Source organism: Colobus angolensis, unplaced genomic scaffold (assembly GCF_000951035.1).
Source record: "Colobus angolensis palliatus isolate OR3802 unplaced genomic scaffold, Cang.pa_1.0 Scaffold298, whole genome shotgun sequence".
Taxonomy (NCBI): domain Eukaryota; kingdom Metazoa; phylum Chordata; class Mammalia; order Primates; family Cercopithecidae; genus Colobus; species Colobus angolensis.
The window spans coordinates 3,160,894-3,173,439 of NW_012116243.1; positions in this window are offsets into that span (position 1 = coordinate 3,160,894).

Consider the following 12,546-nt stretch of genomic DNA (forward strand, 5'->3'; position numbering starts at 1 on the left):
TGTCCGGCACTCACTAGTGAGATGACCCCAGTACCTCAGTTGAAAATGCAGAAATCACCGGTCTTCTGTGTCCTTCGCGCTGGGAGTTGGAGACTGGAGCTGTTCCTATTCAGCCATCTTGCTCCACCCCCTCCAATAGTCCCTTTCCTAAACTAACTCCTGAGGAGATAACGAAGGTGTACATACAAGTTAAAATATTGTGTAACTTTTAGGGCAATATTAGTAATAATTGGATAATATTAATTATCCTATTAAGATTTATAGGATCACTGTGACTTGACCAAAGACAAAGAAGTTTCACAACCTCCTTGGACTCTCGCTGACGCCGATGTTTGTGGTCATTGGGGACCTCCTGATCCCATCCTGATCCCATCCCCTCCCTCTTTCCCTTTCCCCTAACATAAAAGGAGTCAGTCAAATTTGTATTAACTTAAGATGGTTCTTTAGGATTTAGTTCACCACCATCTTGGTTTGCTGGCTCTCTGAATGAAGTTGCTCTCCTTGCCCCAACATCTCTTCTCTTAACTTATTAACTGTCATGTGGTGAATCATACAAGCTTGGACTCAGCCACAAAAGTGTTCCACAGTTTTTCCTGACACTATTTTCTTTCACCTCTCAGTGTGCCTCTTTCCCACTACCCTCAAGCTGTCCTAACAACCTCACAAAAGCCTGCCCTTTCCTTCTCTATCCTCCTCCCTCAGCACAAGTCCCATTTACCGATTGGCTCCAATGCAGTTGTTCTCCATTAACTTTCAGAAAAAGCTCTAGGAGTGAAGTAATGCATAAGAAAAAGCAATCAGCCCCATGTACTTTATCTGCTCAAGTGTATGGATATGCTGACAGTAATGATAATAGTAATGATATTTATTATCCTAAATAAAATCTCTAATTGAAAGTTTTTTTTAGTTGGTAGCAAAGTAAACAAAAATCATTTAGACACTTTATCGGGAACAGGTTTTTTATGATGCATAAATACTAGGCAGCCCAGCTATGGCTGTTCTTGATCTTCCAAATTTTGGACTTCATAAAAAAGCTTGTAGCAAAGGTCACATGAGTTTCAATAGTCAGGGAAGTAAAGGTGGGGTCAGTAGTAGTTTGGATGTGTGAAAGTTATCAGAATCAAAACAGAGTCACTAATATTAAGAAATCCCTGACAAATAGAGCCAGGGAAAGCCATGAAGAAAGGGTTCTCATGCTTGTATGCCTGGTAACAAAAACTATCACAAAAGACTGCAAAAATCATAACCTTGTACGAAAGCCATCATATCCTTACACAAAAAATACCTCTACAAGGATATCTGCCCAGCAACTGTCTGTCCCATAAGTGACCTTGGGCTGGCATCACTCTTGTTATTAATGGCAAGGATATTGTAGCCAATGATAATTTCTTCCAAACAATTATGTAATCCTCATTTTTTTTTTCTTTAAAAACCTTTGTCTTCCTTCACCTCCCTGAATGTGCACATGGTTTACTATGGCATGAATATTCCCATTGCAATGCTCCATACCCAAATAAATATTTTTCTTTTAGAGAAAATTATCTGTAGATTACTTATAATGCCCAGTACAATGTAAATGCAATGAAAATAGCTGTTATACTGTATTGTTTAGGGAATAATGAAAAAACCCTGTGTACAGGTGCAACTATCATTGTTACAGTTATTGAGAGAAGCATGTTACAAAGGTGACAAGCTTATCGGTGTTTCTTTTTTAAAAATTCACATTCAGAAATATGTAATTATGTGTTCTTTGATGGTGAGAGTAGTCATTGGGTAAATGACTGAGTTCTGGTCACTTAAAATCATTTTGTTTACGTAAGTCATCTTATGGTAACAAAATGTTATGAGTAATGTTTTCCTCTTTGTAGAAAGTGGGAGAATTGTTATGAAGCTTTTTATTTACTTAAAACAAAAATAGGTCACTTTAATATGGTGATTTAAATCATTTTAATTTAGAAGTTTTTTTTATTTAAAAGAGTTAAAATACTTAAAGTTTCAATGTTTGGTCTTTATATTGTTTTTGTTTTCACATGTTCCTCAATTTAGCATTTTTGAGTTTATTGAAACTTACTACACGTCTGTCTTTAAGTTATTCTCTCACTAATCGTGGTTTTGAGAAAAACTCTGTGAGGAAAATGATATACAATTGGCCCTCTATATCTGTGTGTCCCACACTCAGGGGTTCAACCAACCGAGGATTAAAAATATTCAGAAAAGAAATGATGGTTGCATCTGTACTGTCAGGGTTTTTTTCATTATTCCCTAGATAATACAGTATAACAGCTCTTTCCATTTCATTTCATTTGCATTATATTGGATATTATAAGTAATCTACAGATTATTTGAAGTATATGGGAGGATATGTATAGGTTACATGCAAATACTATGCCATTTTATATCAGAGACTTAAGCATCCCTAAATTTCATTATCTGTGGGAGGTCCTGAAACCAATCCCCCACACACAGGTACTTGGGGATAACTGCAATTGATTTTCATTGATTGATGAAGTACAAGAAAAGAAGTGATGTAATGATGGATGGTGTCTTGGAAAAGGTTCTCATTTTTACAATTATTGAGAGAAAGCATTCAATAAAAGTTTGCATTTGTAAACCAAAAATAAAATTCTAAGCTCCTCAGCAGACTAATGGATCCTCCCCTCGGCCAAGGGCATTCCAAAGTTAACCTGAAAAACTAGTCCAGGCCATGATGGAAAGTGGAGGTTGAACATGCCTCATTTTACCCTCCTCCTATTGGAATTCAGGCACAGCTGACCAGCATTAACATTAAAACAGAGACCTTAAGACTGATAGAACAGAGTCTCTAATTCTATAAGAAGCATTCCCTTCTGTTGATTGTGTTTGCATGATGACAGCCTTGGTCTCCACAAGCTTTTAACCCAGACATTCCCTTCTATTGATTCTAGGTCTTTAGACAGTAGCTTGATTCTTTCAACCAACTGTAAATTAGAAAATTTTTGAATCCACCTATGACCTGGAAGCTCCTGCTTTGAGTTGTCCACCTTTCTGGACCAAACCAATGCACATCATCTTATATGTATTGATTGATGTCTTGTGTGTCCCTAAATTGTGTAACACAAAGCTGTAGCCTGAACACCTTGGGCACATGTTCTGAAGATTTCCTGTGGTTGTGTCACAGGCCATTGTGACTTAGAATAAATCTCTTCAAATATTTTACGGAGTTTGACTCTTTTCATTGATACATTTATCTTGACAAAGACTGTCTGCTCAAGCAAACTTTACTCAAATTCCTCTGAATCCTCTTTTCAGCTAAGCCCTGATCTTGGCCCCCACTATGTCTTTGGCCTGCCTAGGCCATAGTTTTAGCAAGAATCCTGCTAAATCAGTTTAGCAAGAATCCTCACCCACCCACTCTTGATATCTGATCATGCTTGAGATCTGACCAAAATACCCATCCTTCACATTTGAGGTATAAGTCTTTGACCTGTCTTTAGCAAGAATCCTATTTGATCAGTTTAGCAAGAATCTCCCTAACTTGATATATTCTCTTAGTAATTTTCATTCAATGACTCCCTCACTCTGCTCTTTGCTTATAAATTCCAGATTCTTGCAAGTAGCTGGTTCCAGATGGAGTCCACAACCAGAATGAGAACTTCTTGCCTGCTCTTTCCCAATTGGTTCTTTCAGAATAATGCTCTTTAACCAATCAAATGTTGCCTTTTTCAAGGCTACTCACAGCCCACACTTCCCCAGTTCTGAGCCTATAAAAACCTCAGACTCAGCCACACGGGGATACTATCTGCCTTTGGGTGGGGACAACCCACCTTCAGGTGGGGGACTACCCACTTCGGATCTGTCTCTGCTGAGAGCTATTCTGTCACTCAATAAAACTTCTCCACCTTTCTCACTCTCTGGTTGTCTGTGTAACCTCATTCTCCTTGGATGAGGGACAAGAACCCAGGACCATGGAACAGTGGGTACAAAAGGAACTGTAGCACGGATGAGCTGCGATCCTTGTGGGGCCCAGACCTCGGGACTCCCTGAGCCAGAGCTCTAACACACTAACACCCACTTTGGGGTTCCGTGGTTGCTGGTGTCTCCAAGTTTTTTGGTCACCATCGTGTTCCCTTTGTCCAGATACCAGCACCCAGGAAAGAAGCTACTTGTGGTATGCCTGGTCCAGCCACAGCCTCACACAGAGCCAGCACCTGGGGCTGCCCCCCCTGCTGCAGCAGCCAGCATGCCTGGCTTACTCTTAGTGGGCATGAGATCCAGGCTGGTAGCACGAGCCAAGCACAGCCTGCCAGGGCCGAGTGGGCAGTGCAAGTCTAGTGGCAAGCCCAGAGCTGAGCAAAGCCCAGACAGGAGTGCTACCAGCCACGGAAATTTCCGGCTGGGAAGCAGCACCGAAAAAAAATTCTGTGTCACTTATACCATATACAAAAATCAGTTCAAGGTGGATTAAAGTCTTAAATGTAAAACCCAAAACTATAAAAATCCTAGAAGACAATCTAGGTAATACCATGATGGATATAGGAATGGGCAAAGATTTCATGACAAAGACACCAAAAGCAATTGCAACAAAAGCAAAAATTGACAAGTGTGATGTAATTGAGCTTACTGGTTACTGGGCATAAATTCCTGGGCAATGAAATAATCTATACAACAAACCCCTGTGACGTGAATTTACCTATTTAACAAACCTTCACATGTACCCCTGAATCTAAAAAATAAAAATAAATTTAAAAAAATCGACAAGTGCTTTGGAAAACCAGAGAAAATGGATCAGTTAATCTTGTGGAGGGAGGGGGAGATCTTTGGGAAGCCTTCACAGAATGGAGCAGCTGACTGTGTTTTTTAAGTATGATAATGATAATGACAACAGTTAACCTTTGTTAATTAGATACACTTCTGATGCTGTGTGGTGGTGGTGGTCTGAGACTGAAATGAGAGATTATTTTGGGAAGGCAATTTATAATCCAGGTTATGTGAAGTCTTGAATTACACCCAGGGAACCAGCAACAGATATGTAAGCCTTAGCAGATCTTGACTGGCAAAAATTACTAGACAAAAGCCACTGTGCTGTCCTTACCCTATGTCCTACATTCCTCTATTCTTCCCAACCTAGTGTTTTCATGTTCTCTCAAGCCATATAAGCAGTCACCTCTTACGCATGTCCTTCCAGTGAGTTTAGGTAGTTGCCCTTCAACATTCCCATTATTCACAAATAACAATAAAAAATGCACAGTATTCCAAGTATATTAACACATGGTTTTACAAAAGTGTAGGAAAAGTGTTTTCTTGTTTTGTTGATACTGGTGTCAGCGTTTCCTAGGGAGGGTATTCAGTAATCACTTAGAAAAATATCAATAGTGTTTCTAAGCTAAAACACACTCAGGCTCTGTTTTTCAAAAGTTCCCATTTCGATTCCACCTTCAGTTACTTCTCACACTACCCCCATTCCATTCTGTCTGCCTGTCTGTCTGTCTCTCTCTCTCTCACAGACACACACACACACACACACACACACACACACACCTTTTTCTCTTTTGGATGGTAACAGTGCATTTGATTGGTCCAGAGTCAGCTATTCAAAATCCCTCAGGTAGAGACAGAATTTATTAACAAGTCGATAACTGAGTTTCTTATCTTAAATCCTTCCTGCTATACAAAGGAAAAGTCATTAAAGCCAATGATTCTCTGATAAGACCTTCTCCACATCATTTATAAAGATGCTGAAAAGACTGATTCTACCACTAATTATTAAGAAATCAACCCCTCAAACTTCTCATTTATCTACTCTATTTTCTATCTCCAGGCCAACTTTCAGTTTTGGACAAAATCCCCCCTCCTTCCCTGTCTTATTTCCATAACGAATTGTGAAAAAAAAAAAAAAACTATAATTTCAGCCATTAGTCCCCTTCATCCACATTTTCTCCTTTGAAGAATTCCAATAAATCAAGCATAGTTTTATTTTTGCAAAACACCACCAATGTTTTGTTTTCCCACTTGGCAATTTTATCATTTACAAAATCCAGTAGTTGTAGTTGCATAAATGGGAGAAAGTCAAAATAGATTTTCTATCTGAGAGCTAATTTCCATATCCGTGTAAAGGCCAGCCCAGCAGCTCTTCCATGGTTAATGAGCTCCTGTTAGTGAGGACCACTAACACACAGGCAGCAGGTGCACAATCACTGCTTTTTCTGCTCCAGACAGCTCACAGGCCTCTTTGTTTCAGCACATCATGTGATCCTTCTAAACTGGCTTCATCTTGTCCACAGCTATCACCTGTTATGCCAACAGGCTAGCCAATAGTAGTTCAATTTCAGCCACAATTGGCTTCATGTGGGTTACTCTTCTTTTTTTCTGCCTTAAATCTTTTCATCAACAAAGCAGGGCAGTACATACATGCATGCATTTATTTTGTCAATGTAACTTGCAGCATTTTAGATATGAATCACTATTTGATGCAGTAACTCACATATAAGATCATATATTTATTCATTAACTCATTCATTCAGCACATATTTTTGAGCATCTGCTCTGAACCAAACACTTCTAAGATGTATTGAATAAAACTGTCAAAGTGCTTGTTTCCTGGGGCAGCCAGTGAGCAGTGAGGGGTGGGAGGATTGGGCGAGGGAGCTTACCTTTTAGAAAACAAGAGTATGTGTTTTGGGAACTGGGGCTATCTTAGATAAGGTAAGTAACAGAAGCCTCTTGATGAGGTAACATTTGGACAGATTGAGGAATGCAGTGAGTGAGCAGGTTATGCTGAAAGGTGATGGGGTTGGGGGAGAGGACAGTAAGTACAAAGGCCCTGACATACAACTCCCAGAACAGTAAGGAGAAGTGTGGCTAGAGCAGAGTGACTAAGGGCAAAGTATAGTAGAAATCTGAGAAGTAGCTACAGGCAATATCAAGAGTGACCTTCTTCAGCTCTAGTAAGGTCTTCAGAATTCATTCTGAATGATGTGGGAAACCACTAGAAGGAATACCATTTCAAATTGGGCCCTGCTTTTAAAAAGATCAATGCTAAAAATCAACTCAGTCCTTGTGTTACCAGAAAGGGGGCGCTTTCCAGACCCCAAGAGAGGGTTCTAAGATTTCACACAAGAAAGAATTCAGGGCGAGGCCACAGAGCAAAGTGAAAGCAAATTTATTAGACAAGTAAAGAAATAAAATAATGGCTACTGCATAGGCAGAGCAGTTTCGAAGTCTGCTGGTTGGCTGTCATTATCATGATTTCTTAATCATATGCTAAACAAGGAGGTGATTATTCAGGAATTTTCTGGGAAAGGGGCCGGGAGTTCCCAGGGAACTAGGGGTTCCTCTTCCTTTTAGGCCATATAGGGTAACTTTTGGACTTAGCCATGGCATTTGTAAACTGTCATGGTGCTAGTGGGGGTGTCTTTCAGCATGCTAATGCATTATAATTAACATATAATGAGCAGCAGTCACTTTCATCACCGTCTTGGTTTTGGCAGGTTTTGTCCGGCTTTTTTACTAAATTCTGTTTTTATCAGCGGTGTCTCTGTGTAACTGTCTTCCACAAGAATTTATATTATTATATTTAAAACAAAACTTATTCTTAAACTAAGAGTCCTTTTGTTCTTAAGATATCAGAACATAAAGACATTTCCTGGGTCTGTTAAGTCCTGGGTCTGTTTAGTAAACATTATTAATCTGTTCCCTTAACTGTAAATATCCTGTGACTAAGCGTGCTTTACCTCCTGGGGAATGCTGCTGAGTAAGTCTCAGCCTCATTTTACCCAGCCCCTATTCAAGATGGAGTCACTCTGGTTCAAATGCCTCAGACACATGCATGTTGAGGCATGCCCTTTTCTTTTCCTTTTTTTTTTTTTTCGAGGCAGAGTCTTGCTCTGTCACCCAGGCTGGAGTGCAGTGGCACAATCTTGGCTAACTGCAACCTCTACTTCCTGGGCTCAAGCACTTCTCCCACCTCAGCCTCCCAAGTAGCTGGGACCACAGGCACATGCCACCATGTCCAGCTAATTTTCATACTTTTTTTTGTAGAGACAGGGTTTCACCATGTTGCCCAGGCTGGTCTCAAACTCCTAGGCTCAATAAATCCTCCCACGCTGGCCTCCCTGAGTACTGGAATTACACGCATGAGCCACTGTGCCCAGCCTGAGGCATGCTCTTAATCATACAATAATTAACTGACACACACGTTCAACAAACATTTTCTGTAAAGAGCCAGATGTAAATATGTTAGACATTTTGGTTCATACAATTTCTGTCACAACTACTGAACTCTACCACTGTAGTATAAAAATAGCCATAGAAATGTGTGAACAAAGGAGCATATCTATGTTCCAATAAAACTTTATTTATGGACTCTGAAATTGAAATTTTATATAATTTTCCTAAGTCATGAAATACTACTATTTTTTCCCAACCATTTTTTAATTTCTTTTATAAAAAAATGGGATACATGTGCAGAAAGTTCAGGTTTGTCACATAGGTGTATGTGTGCCATGGTGGTTTGCTGCACCTATTGACTTGTCCTCTAAGTTCCATTCCCTCACCCCTCACCCTCCAACAGACCCTGGTGTGTGTTTTTCCCCTCTCTATGTCCATGTGTTCTCACTGTTCATCTCCCACTTATGAATGATAACATGTAGTGTTTGGTTTTCTGTTCCTGTGTTAGTTTGCTGAGGATGATGGTTTCCAGCTTCATCCATGTCCCTGCAAAGGACATGAGCTCATTTCTTTTTATAGCTGCATGGTATTCCATGATATATATGTGCTGGATTTTCTTCATCCTGTCTATCATTGATGGGCATTTGGATTGGTTCCAAGTCTTTACTATTGTAAATAGTGTTGCAGTAAACATATATGTGCATGTGTCTTTATAGTACAATGATTTATATTCCTTTGGGTATATATCCAGTAATGAGATTGCTGGGTCAAATGGTATTTCTGGTTCTAGATCTTTGAGGAATCTCCATACTGTCTTCCACAATGGTTGAACTAATTTACACTCCCAATAGCACTGTAAAAGCATTCCTATTTCTCTACGGCCTCGCCAGCATCTATTGTTTCTTAACTTTTTAATAATCACCATTCTGACTGGTGTGAGATGGTATCTTATTGTGGTTTTGATTTGCGTTTCTCTGATGATTCGTGATATGGAGCTTTATTTCATGTTTGTTGGCCACATAAATGTCTTCTTTTGAGATGTGTCTGTTTATATCCTTTGCCCACTTTTTGATGGGGTTGTTTTTTTCTTGTAAATTTGTTTAAGTTCCTTGTAAATTCTGGATATTACACCTTTGTCAGATGGGTAGATTGCAAAAGTTTTCTCCCGTTCTGTAGGTTTCCTGTTCACTCCAATGATAGTTTCTTTTGCTGTGCAGAAGCCCTTTAGTTTGATTAGACCCCATTTGTCAATGTTGGCTTTTGTTGCAATTGCTTTTGGCTTTTTTCTCATGAAGTCTTTGCCCGTGCCTATGTCCTGAATAGTATTGCCTTGGTTTTCTTCTGGGGTTTTTATGGTTTGGAGTTTTACATTTAAGTCTTTAATCCATCTTGAGTTAATTTTTGTATAACGGATAAGGAAGGGGTCCAGTTTCAGTTTTCTGCATATTGCTAGCCAGTTTTCTCAGGAGATCATTTGCTCCATTGCTTGTTTTTTTCAGGTTTGTTGAGGATTAGTTGGTTGTAGGTGTGTGTGTTATTTCTGAGGTCTCTGTTCTGCTCCATTGTTCTATATGTCTGTTTCGGTACCAGTACCATGCTGTTTTGGTTACTGTAGCCTTGTAATATAGTTTGAAGTCAGGTAACATGATGCCTCCAGCTTTCTTCTTTTTGCTTTGGATTGTCTTGGCTATACAGGGTCTTCTTTGATTCCATATGAAATTTAAAATAGTGAAGAATATCAATGGTAGTTTGATGGGAATAGCATTGAATCTAGAAATTACTTTGGGCAGTATGGCCATTTTCATGATATTGATTCTTCCTATCTATGAGGATGTAATGTTTTTCCATTTGTTTGTGTTCTCTTTTATTTCCTTGAGCAGTAGTTTGTAGTTCTCCTTAAAGAGGTCCTTCACATCCCTTGTTAGCTGTATTCCTAGGTATTGTATTCACTTTGTAGCAATCATAAATGGGAGTTCATTCATGATTTGGCTCTCTGCTTGCCTATTGTTGGTGTAAAGGAATGCTTGTGATTTCTGCACATTGATTTTATATCCTGAGACTTTGCTGAAGTTGATTATCAGTTCAAGAAGTTTTTGGGTTGAGATGAAGTGGCTTTTTAAATGTAAAATCATGTCATCTGCAGAGACAACTTACTATCTCTCTTCCTATTTGAATATCCTTTATTTCTTTCTCTTGCCTGATTGGGCTGGCCAGAACTTCCAATAGTATGTTGAAAAGGAGTGGTGAGAGAGGGCATTCTTGTCTTGTAACAGTTTTCAAAGGGAAGGCTTCCAGCTTTTGCCCATTCAATATGATATTGGCTGTGGGTTTGTCATAAATAGCTTTTATTATTTTGAGATATGTTCCATCAATACCTAGTTTATTGAGAGATTTTAACATGAAGAGATGTTGAATTTTATCAAAGGCCTTTTCTGCATCTATTGAGATAATCATGTGGTTTTTGTCATTGGTTCTGTTTATGTAATGGATTACATTTATTGATTTGCATATGTTGAACCAGCCTTTCATCCCAGGGATGAAGCCCACCTGATCATGGTGGATAAGTTTTTTGATGTGCTGCTGGATTTGGTGTGCCAGTATTTTACTGAGGATTTTCGCATCGATGTTCATCAGGGATATTGGCCTAAAATTTTGTTTTTGTTGTGTCTCTACCAGGTTTTGGTATCAGGATGATGCTGGCTTCATAAAATGAGTTCAGGAGGAGGCCCTCCTTCTGAATTGTTTGGAATAGTTTCAGAAGGAATGATACCAGCCCCTCTTTGTATTTCTGGTAGAATTCGACTGTGAATCCATCTGGTCCTGGGCTTTTCTTCATTGGTAGGCTATTAATTACTGCCTAAATTTCAGAGCTTATTGTTGGTTTATTCAGGGATTCAATTTCTTCCTGGTTTGGTCTTGGTAGGGTGTATGTGTCCAGAAATTTATCCATTTCTTCTAGATTTTCTAGTTTATTTGTGTTGAGGTGTTTATTGTATTCTCTGATGGTAGTTTGTATTTCTGTTGGTGGTGATATCCTCTTTATCATTTTTTATTGTGTCTACTTGATTCTTCTCTCTGTTTTTGTTTATTAGCCTAGCTAGCAGTCTATCTATTTTGTTAATTTTTTCAAAAAAATAGCTCCTGTATTTGTTGATTTTTTGGAGGGTTTTTCGTGTCTGTATCTCCTTCAATTCTGCTCTGATCTTAGTTATTTCTTGTCTTCTGCTGGCTTTTGGATTAGTTTGCTCTTGACTTTCTAGCATTTTTAATTGTGATGTTAATGTGTCAATTTGAGATCTGTCTAGATTTCTGATGTGGGCATTTAGTGCTATAGATTTCCCCCTTAACACTGCTTTAGCTGTGTCCCAGAGATTCTGACAGGTCGTCTCTTTGTTCTCATTTGTTTCAAAGAACTTCTTGATTTCTGCCTTGATTTCGTTATCTACCCAGGAGTCATTCAGAAGCAGGTTATTCAATTTCTATGAAATTGTGTGGTTTTCAGTGAGTTTCTTAATCCTGAGTTCTAATTTGATTGCACTGTGGTCTGAGAGATTGTTTGTTATGATTTCAGTTCTTTTGCATTTGCTGAGGAGTGTTTTACTTCCAATTATGTGGCCAATTTTAGAATAAGTGCCATGTGGCACTAAGAAGAATGTATATTCTGTTGATTTGGGGTAGAGAGTTCTGTATACATCTACTAGGTCCACTTGATCCAGAGCTGAGTTCAAGTCTTGAATATCCTTGATAATTTTCTGTTTCGTTGATCTCTAATATTGACAGAAGGGTGTTGAAGTCTCCCACTAGTATTGTGTGGGAGTCTAAATCTCTTTGTGGATCTCTGAGAACTTGCTTATGAGTCTGGGTGCTCCTGTATTGGGTGCACATATGCTTAGCATAGTTAGCTCTTTTTGTTGAATTGTACCCTTTACCATTATGTAATGCCCTTCTTTGTCTTTTTTGATCTTTGTTGATCTAAAGTCTCTTTTGTCAGAGACTAGGTTTGTAACCCCTGCTTTTGTTTTGTTTTCCATTTGCTTGGTAAATTTTCTTCCATCCCTTTATTTTGAGCCTGCATGTGTCTTTGCACATAAGATGAGTCTCCTGAATACAGCACACTGATGGGTCTTGAATCCTTATTCAATTTGCCAGTCTGTGTCTTTTAATTGGGGCATTTAGTCCATTTACATTTAAGGTTAGTATTGTTATGTGTGAATTTGATCCTGTCATCATGGGGCTATTTGGTTATTTTGCATACTAGTTGACACAGTTTCTTCATAGTGTCATTGGTCTTTATATTTTGGTGTGTTTCTGCAGTGGCTGTTACCAGTTTTTCCTTTCCATATTTAGTGCTCATTTAAGGATCTCTCGCAAGGCAGGCCCGGTGGTAACGAAATCCCTCAG